We start from the raw sequence: 18,979 nt of genomic DNA, 5'->3' as shown, positions 1-18,979 counted from the left end.
ACATATATATGTGTGTGTGTGTGTGTGTGTGTGTGTGTGTATATATATATATACACACACACACACACACACACACACATACATATATATATATATTTAGTTTCACTTCCAAAGCAACTCCTCTTCAATTAAGAAACGAACAGATTTTAGCCTACTGATCTTTTTTCTGATTTCAAAAATTATATATTGTGTGTCATTTACATAGAGAAAAAAGTTTACAAAAATTCAAAATTCTAATTACTGTTCTTTTATTTTCAGGAATAAAAATTGCATGCGCAAAAGCACAGTAAAACTTGTTGTGAGTTGTTTTTAGATTCCCATTGCATCCTTCAACTGAAACATGCAGCAGTGTTGTACGGATGACAAAGACTCAATATTATACCTGTGGGTGGCTTTGTTGCTTCCAAAAGAAATTTTTTTTTTTTGGTTGCCAAAGAAGCTATTGTTTGAATCCAATCAGTAGTAAGCACCCATAGAGACCAACTGGGCTGTTTTGAATATGAGTATATTAAGTCATTTCTGTTTCAAAATATATCTTTACAAATAGTATCAATAGCCACATTTTACTGGGTATTTATTTTGCCAGCCAGATACTGCATTAACAGTTTTATAGGTATGTTTTCTCATTTAATTCTAATAAAAGTTTTATAAAGGAGATCTTATTCCGCACCCCCCACCCTGCCCAGTATGGGGCCAAACGGGATGTCTAGAGATGAAAGTGTTTCACCTAAAGTCACGGCGGTAAGAAGTGAATACAGCTCATCTTCATTTCTGTGTGCCTCCACAGCATGTGCTCTTATCCACAATTGCATTTTATTTTGATCTGTTATGAATGTAGACCACACACTATATATTGGTTACATCTATGCATAAACACAGGTAGGGCGTGTTGAAAGAAAGATCTGTGTAAGTTTCAAAATCATTCCCATTATTTTATAGCAGCACCTCATATATTAGTGATAGATACATACTGAGTCTCTATATTTCTTTCCATTATTGGGGATATTTTCAAAGAGTTCAGGGAATTATTATGACAGCAAGACATGCAATATGGAGCAAAAATTTAGATATTTGATGACTGGGAAATAAGTCTCCCAAGAATATGTCATCTCTTTTCTTATAAGCAACAATTCACAGTGTCGCAAAATTATGAAAAAAGTGCTTACAAGGTTTAAAGTGAGGAGATTTCTAGAGAAACAAGGCATGTATTTAAAATGATATCTATTCTAAAACATAGTAAAATTTTGTTTGGTCCTGCCTGTATTACTCTTTTGGGGAAAAATAAAAATAGAAGCCATAGAGGATCACAGGGAAGGGAGAACAATGTGTGGGTGAGGGAAGCTTATGGGTGAGCCAGCCAGAAAGGGGAAAGTGGAAAAATATATTCTACATTTAAACTCTCTGTTTTCATTAAATCTTTGAGCCTCAAACAGAATCTATCACTGAGTCTAGGAGGGGGAGTCTCAGCACATTCATTGTTACCTGTTCTCTAAATTGTGACAATGATCAAAATGCCTTTGTATAGTTCTTGACAAATGGAAAAAGAATTCTGTCACAGAGCTTCTAAATGGTTATTAGAAATATGCCTGAGTTGTATTGTCAGACTGGCTTAGATTCTAAGCCCTATGGAGGAGGGATTGATGTCTTTCTGGTGAGGTTGACAGAATATACTGCAACACTTAATAAAAACAGTAGTAGAAACACAGTGGGGGCAAAGGAACTCCTCAATTCCAGATTACAAACTCTGAACAAAGCCCTGTACCTTCCATAGAATTCCATTACCAGTGTTGGTATGAGTTTCAAGGGGAGCCTGCATTGAAAATATATTCTCTGCAATACACATTCTGGGATACATGTTCACATGAAGCAAGTAAGATTATTCACAGTACAATTCTTAGTGGCTAATAAAATTAACCACTCTTTTCAGTGATATTAATCAGTGGTTGTTCCAGTATGCTTGAACAAACAGAGCACCTGACTGTAGATTAACTGCACCTAAAGATGTTTTGTGAATATTAGCATATTAGCAAACCGTATGGTAAATTAGACTTGTCTGGTAATTTACCGGAAGGAAGTCAAAATAATTAGCAATCACTCTCAATAACTGCAGTTGCATACAGCAACTCAGTCACTGAAATGAAACGGTTCTCAGAAATGTCTGTTTTTCAGGTGTATTCCAATGACAGGCTACAAACTGGCTGCTCATATTAAACATCATCACGTAAAATGGGCTTGCAGAATGAATGCTAAACTGAGAGGCTGCTTGCCATCTGCTTTCTCTATTGATTTGACTTTGAAAGGCTTTGTTTGTTTGTTCACAAAGAAAACCTGATCATGTCCTGATCACAAGGGTAGCCAAACATAGTCTATATATTTCCTTATAAGAGGCATCCATCGGAGGGTGATAGAAATCAACCGTCAGTTAGTCAGCTGATTCTTCTCAGGGATGTACTCTACTATATTGAAAATTTTAAAATAATTTTAAATAGTTAATAGCATAAATACGAAGATACTACGAATCAGTGCTTCTCAATTTTTTAATATGTGTCTGAATCACCTGGGGATCTTGTTAAAACACAGATTATGATTCAGCAGGTCTGGGGGTGGGGAGCTCAAAAGTCTGCATTTCTAACAACTTTCTACATGCTGCCAAAGCTGCTGGTCTGCAGACCGCAATTCAAGAAATTAGGCTGTAGATGCACCATATTTTACTAAACAAATAAGTGGCCACAAAAACGTGACATTCATTTGCCATGTTTTCTTCACTAGAAGCAGTAGATGTTTTTCTATTTATTGACTTCCTGTCCTTTGAACTTTGTGGAGAATCAAGGATTACCTTACCTAACTCAAGCCCTGTATGTCACTAACCCCAAATAGCAGAAAAAATTTTTAAGTATTATTTATTAATACATTTATTCCACAGATAAGTTGGCCTCTGAACTAGGTGAGACACAGGAAATAGACATAGATGGTTCTTGAACGCATGAAGCTTAGGTGAAGAGACAGACAGACTAAATCTATAGAAATAGCTATGTATTTATTTGGAAAGAGGTTGCAGAATACTAAAGATGTCAGAGGACCTAACCTGGTAAGGCTTCTCTGAGAAACTGACATTCAGCTAAGCTCTGAAACACGTGAAAGTGTTATTCAGGAGAGTGGTGCGAGACAGTGTTGAGTAATGGGGAGATACACCCACAGTCTCTTCAGTCATGCATGAGACAACTGAGGGAGTGAGTGGTGCAGCAATGAGACTGGAGCAGTGAGGAGAAGTTCTGTCACAGAGACGTTGTGGAGCATGTCAAACATTTTAGAATGAAGCTAAGAGTAGAGAGAAAAAGGTTTTAAGTGTAAGCATCTTCAAATACACATTTTGAAGAGCACTTTCTTGCTCCTAGGTACTGAATTGATTAGGACAATAATGGTTGTGAAAGTTAAGGCTACCGAAGTGCCCCAGGCGAAAGGTAATGGGGCTCAGAAGAGGCAGTGATAGTGGAGATGGGGATGGAGAGACAATTATATGTATGTTCTGGAGGTATTTCAACTGATTCAATGTAGGAAGTGAGGAAGAAAGAGAAGTCAATGATGGCCCCTGGGCAGAAGCAATTTTGGTAGATGGTACCATTTGCTGTGATAAAAAAGGAAGAACACGTTTTGTGGGTAAGATATTAAGGTAATTTTTTTTGGTTATAGAAGTCTGTAAAAGTCCCATCGGACTTTTCCCACTGTGCTCATTAGGCTGTTGTGCAAAAGAAATAAATGCTTACACTTACTATCTTTCTGTCGCTTAGTCAATAACAACTCTATAAAAATAATAAGAGTTAATATTTATATAAGAAGGAAACTTAAAACAAAAAGGTAGAGAGACTTGCAGAATTACACAAGGATGATGATAAAATTGGTCATAAAAATTTAGATATCTCAATTTAATGCCTACCCCGCATTTTACTTGTGAGTTTGATTCTTAAGAAACAATCACGGTGAAACATGGTAAGATCTAAAACAGGTGTCCAAACCCTCACTACATGCATTATCATTGATTTACTATATACTCTATATTAAAGTCAACTTTCTTCTTAATCAGAGGAGAGTCTCTTGAGATTGGGGGATTTAATCTTTTTATTTTTAAACAGGAAAATATAGTCAAAAGGATATTTAGTAAGCTACTTTATACACTATAAATCTGTGCTGATATTATAGCTATACAGTGTCTGGCTAGGCATACACTAATAATAAACTAATCATACTGCATTGGCTGAGAGAAGAGTATCAAAATAAACTATTCATACCTAATATGGATTTTGTCACCAGCTATTATACGGTAACTATTTAAACTCCACTGTCTTGCCTGACTGAGAAAGCTTTACTGCCTCTGCATTTCTCAACCTGCATGAATCCCATGTAATGATAATATGTGCTAATAAACATCCTGAGATGCACTTCACCCAGCTGGGGCTTCCAAGAAACAATTGTCACATTGATAGTAGTTTTTCAAAGCCTGGTGTGAGTTTTGTAACAGAACACATATAGGTCAGATATCAATATATTTCTATAATTTTTCTCACTTTCTTTAGATTCCCAGCTGACCATTCAAAAAATAAAATAGTCCTCTGCCCTCTCAGTGTGTCCTAGCCCTAACTAAGAAAGAAAATGACTAAAAATAGTCATTTTAATCGTGGATACACTTTAATGTAGTTTTTCTTTTTAACATAGCATTTTAAAAAGCTTTTAATATGAAATATTATAGAGTCACAGGAAGTTGAAAAACAATGTACAAGACAGGCTATAAGGTTCAAGATGGTGCAGGAAGGTGCAGGAAGACCCTGAACTCATCCCCTCCCACAGACACACTGAATCTACACCTACATCTAGAGCAATTCCTCCTGAAGATAAATTGAGGGCTAACTGAAAAGCTTCTGCACAACACATGACAGAAGGACTCCCACAGAGATGGGTAGGAGAGACAGAGATATGGTATCATTGGGAACCCCACCCTTAATGCTGAGAACTGCAGTGGGGAGGGATATCACTGAGGGGCCCACACACCGACTTCTTATAGAAAATTATCAAACTACATGGGAAGAGACCAAGAGAAGAAGAAAGGAACAGAGAAAAACTACAAAAACCCAGCAAAAAACCCAGCGGTTTGAAGGGCACCTAGACTACACACGAAGGAAACCATTTACTAACCTTAGAGCATCTGCCGAACGAGCAGGGAACTGCTGGAACTCTCTCTGGGACTGGAGGTCAGAGTTATCAAAAAAAAAAGAGTGATAGCCCAAATAAATAAAATCAGAAATGAAACAGGAGAAGGTACAAATGATACCACAGAAATGCAAGGAATCATAAAAGGTTACTTTTAAAAATGATATGCCAATAAATTGGACAACCTAGAAGAGACGGATAAATTCCTAGAAACACACACTCTTCTAAGACTGTCAGGAACAAATAGAAAATCTGAACAGAGGGATTTACTACTAATAAAATTGAATCAGTAATCAAAAAATTCCCAACGAACAAAAGTCCAGGACCAGACAGCTTCACACGTGAATTCTAGCAAACATTTAAAGAAAATTAACACCTACCCTTCTCAAACTACTCCAAAAAATTGAAGAGTGAAGGAATGCTTCCAAATTTATGAGAAAAGCATTGCCCTGATACCAAAACCAGAGAAACAAACTACAAGAAAGAAAGAAAGGATGGAAGGAAGGAAGGAAGGAAGGAAGGAAGGAAGGAAGGAAGGAAGGAAGGAAGGAAGGAAGGAAGGAAGGGACAGCCCAGTATCCCCGATGAAATAGATGCAAAAATTCTCAATAAAATATTAGCAATCTGAACTTGACAATACATTAAAAGGATCACACAGCATGATCAAGTGGGTTTTATTCCAGGGATGCAAGGATGCTTCAATGTCCACAACAAGTCAATCAACATTAAGAAAACAAAGGATCAAAACCATACGATCATCTCAATAGGTGCAGAAAGAGCATTTGACAAACTTCAACAAACATTGATGATAAAAACTCTCAACAAAGTGGGTAGAAAGTGAACACACTTCATAATAAAGGCCAGATATGACAACAAAATATTTTCAAATGATATGTTCAATAAGAGATTAATATCCAAAATATATAAGGAAGTCATACAGTTCAATATCAAAAAAGCAAACAATCAGATAAAAAGTGGGCAGAAGACCTGAAGAGACATTTTTCCAAAGAAGACAAACACATGACCAACAGGGACATGAGAAGATGCTCAACATCGCTAATCATCAGGGAAATGTAAATCAAAACTCAATGAGGTATCACCTCACACCTGTTAGAAAAGCTATTATCAAAAGGACAAGAAATAAAAAGTGTTGGGGAGGGTGTAGAGAACAGGGAACCCTTGTGCACGGTTGGTAGGAATGTAAATTGGTGCGACCACTCTGGAAAACAGTGTGGAGGTTCCTCAGAAAATTATAAATAGAAGTACCATACAATCCAGCCATTCTACCTCTTGGAATTTATCCATAGAAAACAAACACACTAATTTGAAAAGATACATGCACCCCAATATTCATTGCAGCACTATTTACAATAGCCAAGATACGGAAGCAACCTAAGTGTCCATCGACAGATGAATGGATAAAGAAGATGTAATATATATGTATATCTTATATATATATTATATATATATAATCTTATATAATATATACACAAACTCACACACACAACAGAATATTACTCAGCACAATGGAATATTACACACAATGGAATATATAAAAAAAGAAAGAGGGCTTCCCTGGTGGCGACGTGGTTGAGAGTCCGCCTGCCGATGCAGGGAACGCGGGTGCGTGCCCGGGTCCAGGAAGATCCCACATGCCGCGGAGAGGCTGGGCCCGTGAGCCATGGCCACTGAGCCTGCGCGTCCAGAGCCTGTGCTCCGCAACGGGAGAGGCCACAACAGTGAGAGGCCCGCATACCACCCCAAAAAAAAAAAAAAAAGAAATCTTGCCACGTATGACAACATGGCAGCACCTAGAGGGTTTTATGCTAAGTGAAATAAGTCAGCAACAAATACCATATGATTTCATTTACATGTGGAATCTGAAAAACAAAACAAATGAGCAAAAATGACAGAACAGAAACAGACTCATACACCAGAGAACAAACTGGTGGTTGCTGGAGGGGAGATGGGTGAGGAAATAAGTGAAATAGGTAAGGGAGACTAAACTTCCAGTTATAAATTAAATGTCATTGGGATACAATGTACAGCATAAGGAATACAGTCAATAATATTTTTAAAACTTTATACGGTGACAGATGGTAACTAGACTTATCATGGTGATCTTATAACATGTAAAAATACCGAATCACTGTTACCACCACCTCAATCAATATATAGAACTTTCCATCACCACAAGCCTCTCTTGCGCTAGCTCTCTATAGCCACACCATCTATAACCTCTGACCACCTTCATCTCTACAATTTCGTTGTTTCAAGACTATTAATGGAATCACATAATATGTAACCTTTTGTGACTGTCTTTTTTCGTGCAGTATAATTCCTGAGAGCCAACCAAGTTTTTGCATTTTTCACTATATTGTTCCTTTTTATTGTTGCCTCGTATTTTAAGGTGTGGGAATACCACTGTTTGTTTACTCATTCACCAGTTGAAGGACATTTGGATTGTCTCCAATTTTGGACAGTTTCGAATAAAGCTGCTGTGAACATCCCTGTACAGCTTTTGTGTGAACATAAGTTTCCATCCTTTTGGAATAAATACCCGAGTGTAATTACTGTGTGGTATATGGTAATTCATGTTCAGCTTTATGTGACACTGCCAAACCATTTCCACAGTGCTCATACCATTTTATATCCACACCAGCAGCGATCATCTACATTCTCAAGAAACCTCACTAGCATTTGGTGTCAAATGTAATTTTAAGGTCACAACTAGGCTGTAAATTTTTTGTGGCCAAGTGCTGTTTCATGCCACCCCCACCACCTTTAAAAGTGTTTATATAACAGTAATATTGATTTTTTTTAAAGGCTATTGGCTATTTGCTATAAACAGGATATTGAACAGGACAAAGACATGCCTTTGCTCCAGGCAGGGACCCCAGGTCTATGTGCATGCAGCAGTCGCAAACTCAAATGTCAGAGGCCAGGCAGACAACACGAATGGTGAAGCTGCCAGGGATCAGGGCATATGTGAATACGGTGGGGACTGTGACCCACTGGAAAGCATAAGACTGGCTCATGGGAGACTGTCCCCAGACAGCCATTCTGTCCATGTGTCTAGACACTCTGATTTTTCTAAAACACATAAAGTACAATTTTTAAATGGGAACTCTCCTGATTTGTAAAGGTAGACAAAGTTTGAAAGACTAGTCTCTGCAAAAGTCTCAAGCACCAACTTTGGTTTAAAGACAAGTTACTTGAGAATTATCACTTAGAGAGGTGAGTAACCCACTAAAAAGAAAATAAATGTCCAGTATTCTCAGACAGCAGGAAAAGGTTATTTTAGACTGAAAAAGTACAAAAAGCCTTTACAGAGTAGAATTGAGCTTCTCAAACTTCAAAGTGCTTTGAATCATCTGAAGATCTTTTTTTTTTTTGCGGGGGTACGCGGGCCTCTCACTGTTGTGGCCTCTCCCGTTGCGCTCAGCGGCCATGGCTCACGGGCCCAGCCACTCCGCGGCACGTGGGATCTTCCCGGACCGGGGCACAAACCCGCGTCCCCTGCTGCATCGGCAGGCGGACTCTCAACCACTGCGCCACCAGGGAAGCGCATGAGGATCTTTTTAATTGACTTAGTAGGTCTGGATCAGGGACAGTCTGCATTTACACCACTTGGTGATGCTGCTGGTTCAGGGACCACTCTAAGTAGCAAGTGAGTAAGTAACATCTGAGCTGGACCCTGATACTTGGGTTGTGTTTGTAGATGCAAAAATGGATCCTGGTAGACAGAATGGTGCCACCAGTCATAAAAGTAGGAAAACTTGAAGATAAGTGGGAAATTGTAAAATCTTCACTTTGTGTTGTAAATAGTTTACACAAAAAAGAGCAGGAGATAAACTTCAAAAGGCATGTGTTGAGATGGGAGGGTGCTATATGTTATGTTCCAGATTTCAGCAGCCTGCAATTCATATGCAGTTAGATTACTACCAGTTAGAAACATCCACGATTTCTATGATCCCTCCCTTTGATTATAAATGGGTCTCTCAGTTATAATCATCTAGTCCCACCTGGTCACATTCCTCTCAGCTTATGTCTTCTGCCCCAAATTTAAGGGAGTATGCACTGCCTCAGGGATCATTGACGTCTGTACCAAAGTTTCTGTCTGCTTTATCTCTCGAATGCACTAATACTTGCAGACATAGCTGTGTTGGTTCCATGCACAAGAAGGGATACTTGCCTTCTTGCCTCTTATGGGAAAAGATTTTTCACCTGTACTCCGAAGTCTCTCAAAGACTTTTGAAAACGGATACTCACTCTTCTGGTTGTCAGTATATTTCTATCTATAGGGGCTCCATCCCTAGGGGAGGCACCGTCTTCTTTGTTCCCGTCATTTTCTCTCTGTCTCTCTTTGATTAAGGAATTTTACACAGACAAAATAAAACATAAAACACTTCTCTCTCTTCCATCAAGAGTCAAAGACCTTAGGCAAACACCTGTTTTTAGGAGTCACGGGTCCACTACGTGCACACATAATCAAGATGAGATTTCCCATACTTAGAAATAAAAGAATAAGCAAACAAACGAATGAATGAATGAATAAGTGCATTTGTATTTTAATAGGAAGATGATAGAGGGATAAAAAGAAGATGAAAAAGAAAAGTGAGAAGGAATAGATGGGAGAGACCTTGGGAAAAGGGGGGAATAATTGACATGGAGGGGCAGAGGATGGACGTAGATCTAAGATTTCCAGGTTAGAAATCAACTTAGAAAGGTCTGAAAAGCTAAACTAGCGAAAAGCTCAGTATCCCTGCCATACCTATAAGGGCAGGGTCACTATTCATCTGTGCTGGCTGATATCAGTCATCGAAATTATTTTTCGTTCTCTTTCTTTCTCTTACATTTTAATTAAAATAGATCCTTATTAATTGTTCTGGGTTATTATATGGTTCTACTGTATGAGATGCTATGGAAATATTACATATATAACTTTTAAGGAAGTCATTAAATACTACTCTTTAACACTATTTATTTTCATTTAACAATATATTATAGAAATCCTTCCAAGTAAATCCATACTCCAAGTCAATACCTTCTTGTTTTTTACAGGTTCATAGCATGGGATGCCTGCCATGGCTATGTGGATGTGGCTTATAGTCCATCAGCTACAGCAAGTATAAATGACCAAGGGACCTAACAATTGTCCTGAAATTCATCACTGCGTTTGCATCCAGGACATGTCCCCCAGGAGCTGCTTTCAGCCAGTGATTGACTGTGGCAGGGATAGTTTGTTCCTGGTTGACATGGGCTCCTCTGATGGCTGACTTTGGCTTGAAAACTCTGATGGCTTTGCCGAAGCTTCCTTACATTGCATGGCAGTCTCGATGCTTCCATCAGTCTTCTCTCGCCCTCTCCTTACTGGGCTCAGACTTGCTTTGCAGCCTGATGGCTCCTTCAGCCTTATCTGGCTCCCTCCTGATTTTCCCTCCTATAAGCATTTCCCCTAACGAAATCTTTGCCTTCTGCATCTCAGAAGATCCAACTAAGCGATGCCTACTCCATAATTTGTGCCACATTCCCTTACTGATAGACATTCAGCTTATTTTCAAATTTTTTTGTTAATACAAACAACATGGTAATAAATATCATCCACTTGTATCTTTATATACTGGCAATTTTTCTTCTTCTCTTGACTAAGTTCTGAGAATGGAATTGCTTAAAGGGTGTATATATTTGAAATCTAAATAAATGCAGTACAATTACTACAATGAATACAATTAAATCAAAATACAACTTAGGTCATTAAAACCCTTGGTTTTAATGAAGTATTGATACTTTTCTCATCTAGAAGAGACAAAGACAACGCAGCAAAAATACAGACTAATGAAATTAATCTCTTAATATGGTGTCTACAATTTGTGTCATGGCTTAACAATAAAACCTCTGTAGGCTGTTTGTAAAATATCAATTAATAATTAAATTAAATTAAAATTTGTCTATTAATTATCTTGAATATAAACAACTGCTTACCTTCTGATAGCAAGCACTTAAATCAAAGGGAAAAACCAAGAAGAGATATAAAATGGAACTAATTATAATGTTTATTTTTATTCAGTAAGTTTGATAAGTTATTAACATTCAAAAAGCGACATCTAGATGTTTGTGTCATCTGTAGCTATATTTTACTCATTTTTCCCTTTAAAAATTTTCAAGGATTAATAAAACTTGACAGTAGTTTCAAGTTTAAAATCCACTGGACTACATGGTACCTTAAAAAATTATATAATATAGAAATTTACTGTGTTACATCTGTCTCATCAATATGCACTATCTAGAAACTTGCATTAACAACTGATCATAAATATGGATTAAACAAAGAGAAAGAGTGGTTATCTGGAAAAAATATAATGTTCTATGATGGTTGTTGCAAACGGTACTGGGTAGCTAAATTCTCTGATCAAAAATGAACACTTGGGACTTCCCCGGGGGTCCAGTGATTAAGACTCTATGCTTCCACGCAGGGGCATGGTTCGATCCCTGGTCTGGGAACTAAGATCCCACATGACACGTGCAGTGAGGTCAAAAAAAAAAAAGAATGTTTGTTCACGGTCAAATGCCATTTGTGTTTAAATGGAATTTACATAAAGCCACTCTCTTTCACACATTTCCCAAGTAATTATTCTACTTATTATCAAAAAATAATATTATGCCATTTTTTTCCCTAATATTAGGCAAGGATAGAGTAATACACAAGATCAGGATGTAATCTGATAGAATTTAAAAACCACTACAAACCAACAGTCTTTTAGACTAGCACTTCTATAAGTATTTCATATATTCTGCTAAAATATCAAAACACCATTTAATCTATACAGTCACACTATAAGAAGTCAAAATTAAACATCTAATCTATAATTATATAGAGGAAGGGGAAACTTCACCCTTCCCCATTCTGCTCTGTGCCTGGGGCTCAATGAATGAGCTGCATCAATGGGCTGCCTTGTCCCTTGTCCTCTGGATTCTGGTTAGTTTTAGCCAATGCCTTTTGAGGATTTCCAATGGGCCTGAGTCTCCCAGCCATAATCTAGTGGGGGAAAATTCACAGTACCCACAAAGACAAAATAAAGGTGAAAAAATATGAGTTGGTACAATACTTGGCAGTAATTGTTCACAGTGATTCAATTAGTCTCGTTCTAGTAATTGTGATATTAATATAACTAGGCATTCTACTTCATCATTACATGTTCTCATGCCCTCCAGAATTAGATTCCTATTATTACCAGCCAAGAAGCTGTTGAATAAACGCCAGTTTTTGCTGTTGTTCTGTAGCCAGTAAGGTACTTATATCTTTATATATCTTGGAAAAATTTAATTTCCCTATATGTTTCCAGGAAGATATCCTCTTAATAGGGTCTCACTGCTCCACAAGATCTCACTCACGCCAAGGAGAAACTACAGTTTAATATGATTACTGATAGATGTTAAGTTTTTAAGGTACATTAAGATTTCAATTTTTCTTTTAAAGCAGGAACAATTATTTGAATATGTTAAACGCAATTGGAATTGCCAACTTTAATAAAAACAATTAACAAATTAATAAATTAACAACTTCAATGTTGCAACCCCCAAAACATTTGTGACTATAAAGAAACACTGTCACATATGCAAGAGCAGAAACCAAGATTTAGTACAATTTATCCTGAGTCACCCAAGGTGTGGAAAGGGAAGATAACTCAGCAGAAGGAACCATGAGTGTGTATGTGAAGGTCTGAACAGGTTTGCAGTGACATATTTAGTGTATACTGTATGGGGTATAACGTACCCAGGTTCATATGTGAAATGTATAGTGTCAGTGGCAGAAGATGAAGTGGTGATGAGGGGTTATTTTTTAAAGCGTTTTTTTAAAGTACTTGTTATCTTTTGCCTCTGGGCATTCTGCCATACTACTCTCATTTATTCCAGAGGGCTAGTCACTACAAGGGAAGGGTAAAATGTGTGCTTGTAAAACACACACCTTCTCAAAAAATACATCTTCTCGTTGAATGAATTGATCAAACAATAACATAAGCTTTCATAATTTCTTTTACTGTAAAATTTTCTTGGAAGGTTAAAATTATTTTGGGTATGAGTTTTCTAGATAGTCTGCATTTAGTTTGGCTCTTTCCAGCTATATTGAGGTATAACTGACAAATAAAATTGTAAGGTATCTAAAGGATACAATTTGGGGATTTGACATACGTACATACTGTGGAAGGATTCCCCCCAAAGAGTTAATAACACACCCATCACCTCACATGTTTACCTTTCTTTGTGTGTGTGTGTGAGAACATTTAACTTCTACTATCTTAGCAAAGTTTAATCATACAATACAGCATTGTTATCAACTATAGTCATCATGTTATACATTACATCCTCAGACTTTGCTCATAACTGAAAGTTTGTACGTTTTTACCAACCTCTCCGTATTTCCCCACCCCCAACCCCTGCCAACCACTTTTCTACTCTCTGTTTCTATGAGTTCAATATTTTTTAAAAAGATTCCACATATAAGTGAGATCATGTGGTAATTTTCTTTTCTTGTCTAGCTTATTTCACTTAGCGTAATGCCCTCCAGGTTCATCCCTGTTGTTGCACATGACAGGAGTTCCTTCTTTTTCAAGGCTGAATAATATTCTACTGTAGATATGTACACACACACAAACACACACAAACACACACACCATATTTTCTTGATCCACCCATCTGCTGATGGACATTAGGTTGTTTCTGTACCTTGGCTACTGTGAATAACGTTGCGGTGAACATGGGAGTACAGATTAGACACACCTCATTTAAACCAGAAAATAAATTCAGTGCTATTTAATTGAGCCACCAGCCATATAACCTCAAAGTCACTTCTATACTGAAGTTTATTCTAAAATAAGCCTAAAATAATCATTGAAATGTATGTATATATTCTTACACTTCCCATTTTTTTCAGTTTCTTCTTGTTCTAAAAGCATGACTTTGACTGTAGGCTGTGTTCAGTGTTTTGAAATTAAGGCACCTCTCAACCAGTGGCAAAGGTCAATGGTAACATTCCCACTGCTGGAAATATTTACTCCTTCCATATGACGTCTGTGTAAGGGAAGTGTCTCTCTCCCTCCTCTCTGTTACAATAATGCCTATTCATTTTTTAAGGCTCAGTTTCAGTATCTTATCCTCTAGGAAAATTGCTTGGACCACTTGGACTGGATTAGGTGGTCCTATTTGTGATCTTTAATGTCCTATACATTTAAAGATTAGTTATGACTTCATCTTTGCATCCACCATGTAATTTAATGATTGTTTATGTGCTTGTTTTCTCACTAGAATGTGAACTCATTGAAGGACAGAACTGTATTTTATTTTTCTTCATATTGCCAGTACCTAGCATGTTGTTGATTACTTAATAAGTAATCAATAAATATTTATTTCATAAATGAATGAATTTCACTTTTACACATCAAGGCAAAGGCTTAAACAGTTAGGCCCAGTTGAGCCTAAAATCTCAGCAGAATAGCTGACATTGAGAGTTGTCAAAGAGCAATTCTAGCATCATTACAACAGTTAAACCTTCCTGGAAACCATCAGTTCTGGAAGCAGTCGTCAGGAGTTGCTGGTCCTGAATGTAACCTATTCTTGACTCTCTTTCAGTAGTTTTTAATTATCTTATGTTTTAAATACAGTTTTTTTTGGTTTAGTTTAAAAGGTACCTTGTCAGCAAAACAATCCACCGATTAATTAATAATTAATAATTCTGGTCTGACTTGAGAAACTGTGACCATGACACTAGGGAAATTTCACAATTAAGTGCCTGATTTCAGGTATTGCTCTACAAAGTCATGTCTCTCCTATGAAGTATAATGGATTCACAGCTTCTTTAACCCAAAGGACATTCTGAGCAAAGTATCACAAAATATAATAGCTTACTACCTGAACTTCTTCTTCATGTCTTAAGTATGGCTGGGCATAAGTAAAATAATGTAGCTAGCATCATTTCTCCAGCATTGCCTTTTCTTTCCGACTTACTTTCAGCTTTCCTATCATCTGCGCTTGTTTCTGATGATAAGCTGGTTACTTTCAGGATCTCCTGCCAGGCTGTCCTCCTCCAATCTTGGCCATAAGGTGGCCCTCTCAGGGCTCATTCACAGTCCCCACCACTGAGACTCAATACACCTTACATCCTATGATCTGATTCCATCACCGTCAGGGTTTCTGACCCTGTTACGAGAATGTTAACAGGACTAATATGAGAAGTGAATTTCTTTCCTGGAGGAAGATTAAGAAAACATCCAAGGATTTATACTGTGGCAGCTGTTTTCCAATTCTATGGAAACCTCTGTCATCACATTTGCTTGGAAAACCAATAAGCGCTGTCAAACCTAATTCTCCCCTCCTCGGTACCTACACCCTTGCAACTGAACATGGCTGAAGAAACACACTCAGGAGAAGCAGTCTCACTTTAAATTTCTCACTGAAATCTTTAAGTTGGCTCTCATTGCTGCCTGGAGTATATTCTCTATTGCCTCAATTCATTCACTCTCCCACATTCCTCTTTCCAAACTTCTCATCTCTCTTCATTGTTCAAACATCCCCTTCTCAACTGATTACTCTTTAATTTCACTGAGAAATTTGAAGCAACCAAAAGAGAAATCCCTTAAGTTCTCATACCACATTTACTCACCTACCAGCATTTGTAACAAAATCCTCCCTTTCTTTCTATTACTAAAATTCAGTTGCATCATCCCTGCTTCCCTTCTACTCATTCACTCACATACAAATACGCTACTATTCCTCCCATTAAAAACCAAACAGATAAACAAACAAACCTTTCTTACCTCCCCATCTCCCTCCAGCTACCACCCCATTCCTCTGCTCTTTTTTTAGAAGTTAGCTCATTAAAAGGGTTACCTATATGTGCTAACTACACTTCCTTTCGATTTATCCTATCTTAAATCCACTCTAATTGCACTTTCAAATTCAACACTCCTCAAAACTTCTCCATATTAATAAATCCAATGGTTGATTTTTAGCCTTCATCTTATTTTTCAGCAGAATTTGACCAATTATTCACTCCCTCCTCCTTGAAATACATTTAAAATGTATCTTCCGGGACAACACATCCTTCTGGTTTCTTTTCTTCCTTACTGGCTGTCTCTTTAAGTGTTATTTTCTGGTTCCTTTTCACATCTATGAACATCTGGACCTTTGATGATCTTATCCAAGTTTATGGCTTTGAATATCATTTAAATATGACAAGTACTAAATTTATATCTTCAACTAGCACCTTCCCTAGAGCTACAGATTCCTACATCTAATTGCTGACTGGACATTCTTACTTGGGTATCCAACAGACATCTTAAATTTAGCATGTCCAAAACTGAATTCATTTTCTCCAACCAAACGTGATTCTTCCAAAATCTTTGCCATTTCAGTTAATGGGAACTTTAGTTTCTTAGGCCAAAAACCTTGGAGTCATACTTAACTTTTCTCGTTTTTCTACATTATATTCAACTAATTAGCAAATCCTCTTGGTTTTACCTTCAGAACATATTTACACTCTGACTACTTTACTGCCTAGCACCTTGGTCCAAACAAAAGGGTTTCTCACCTAGATTATTGAAATAGCCTTCTAACTGGCCTTCCTGCTGTCACCCTTATCCGATATTCATCTAAACACAGCAACCAGAGTGATACCCTTAAAGCAGTGTCAGATTATTTCTCTCTTCTTCTCAAAACTTTCCAGGCTTCCTGTCTCATCAGAGTAAAAGCAAAATCCTTACGGTACTTTAAGAGGTTTGTGTGGTCTTTCTCCCTTAATGTTCTATCTTTGTCTCCTCTTTTCTTCCTACTGCTCACTGTGTTCCAGCTTTTCTAGATTTCTTGGCTGTTGATCAAATACCCCTGGTACACACCTGTCTCAAGAAATTTGCATGTGCTATTTCCATTTCCAGGAATGCTGTTCCTCTAGATATTCAAGGCTCACTCCTCACGCCCTTAAAATTTTCGCTCAACCTGGTCATCTTAGTGAGGATTCCCTGATCACCCTTTTAAAAACCACAATGCTTACTTCTTCCCTGTATCCCTAACTTTTACCCTGCTTTATTTTTATTTACTTAGTTATTTTATTGTATGTTTCCATGCAATAGAATGTAATCCTCGCAAGAGTGTTTTTTTTTTCTGATCTCTTGTTCACTGCTCTAACCCCAGAATCTAGAAGATTGTCTAACATAAACTATGTCCAGTTAATTTTTGTTGAATGAATAAATGCATAGAAATTAATGCTTAAAAATGTACACTTATATAGGTTTTAGCCACATTTTTGACAAGTTATATGCTCATATATATATATATATATTTTTTTTTTTTTTTTTTTTTTTTGCGGTACGCGGGCCTCTCACCGCTGTGGCCTCTCCCGTTGCGGAGCACAGGCTCTGGACGCGCAGGCTCAGCGGCCATGGTTCACGGGCCCAGCCGCTCTGCGGCACGTGGGATCCTCCCAGACCGGGGCACGAACCCGTGTCCCCTGCATTGGCAGGTGGACTCTCAACCACTGTGCCACCAGGGAAGCCCCTCATATATTTTTAATCTTTTCAGTTGCTTTTGGCTTCCTTTGTCAAAATATAGAAATTTGCTGAACATTACTTTTATTATTCACCATACTTTCAGTAAGGTCACTGTCCGTGTTTCCTATGAAAGTTAGATCATGATGCCTCATTATCTAATAAGATGTCACAAACTGGGTTATTAACTAGCCCTTTTCTCACTCTCACATTGATTAAGTGAGCCAACGTCAGAAAAGCAGGATAAAATTATTTCCATGCCAAGCCCAGTAGATTATGGAATCACTTTTAAAAAAATACTGGGAAATTTTGCACATAGTAAAAGGGTGAAAGTTTTATATCTTACAAGTAACATTAAAGTAAATGCATTTGGGAAGAATTATTTCAGACATTTCCAATGGACACTTCTATGAGGTGCTGTTGATCAACGTTTCTAAAGTATTGCATTGAGCAGTTTCATTTCCTATTACATTTCTTCTTTTAAAAGTAGTAAATAGCTGTGATAATTCTTATTTCATCATGTCTGTCACATGTAACAAGGGATAATCCATCTTGTTTTCATTATTAAATACGGTTACTGAATATTGAAAGACTAGCTATAGCAACTCTGTCAAAGTCTTGCTGCTACCAGGGCGATAATTTGTCTGTGAGTAACGGCTGAATGTAAAAGAAACATGTAATATTTCAACGAAGAACTTGTCTTTTTTTTTCTTTTTTTAAAACATAATTATAGTGTTTCCCAAAATGTGGTTTGTGTCCCCATGATTGCAAGTAAAATGACGGTAGGTAGGGCATGGACAGACACATTAAAAATTAATTGGCATCTTCATTGTAATGTATGTACGAAAATGATAAGTAAATAATAGTAAAAATAGTAGTCAGCAAATACCAAGAAGGTGATAATCTGAACGAGTGAAGTTTGGAAAATCCTTGTTATTTGGGTATTCGATTAAATCACCAACTAATACCTAAATATTATTTTGGTTACAGAATGTTGAGTTAATTCACTTAAAGAAAAAAGGACTTCACCTGATATCCACTCTCCAAAGAAAACACTCATTCAAGTAGTTGGCTCCTCATGAATGAATAAATAAGCAATAACAAGCAAGGTAGGCATTAGACCGTAGTGCAATTTAAGACATACCATGTTGTCTCAATTTTACTATTCCAGCCCGTTATTTGCCTCCTGCTAGTTAGTTACACTAAGAAAGATGGACGTGGGCTTCCCTGGTGGCGCA

This window comes from Leucopleurus acutus (genome assembly GCF_964270905.1).
Source record: "Leucopleurus acutus genome assembly, chromosome: 9".
Classification (NCBI taxonomy): Eukaryota; Metazoa; Chordata; class Mammalia; order Artiodactyla; family Delphinidae; genus Leucopleurus; species Leucopleurus acutus.
This window is presented reverse-complemented; position numbering follows the sequence as displayed.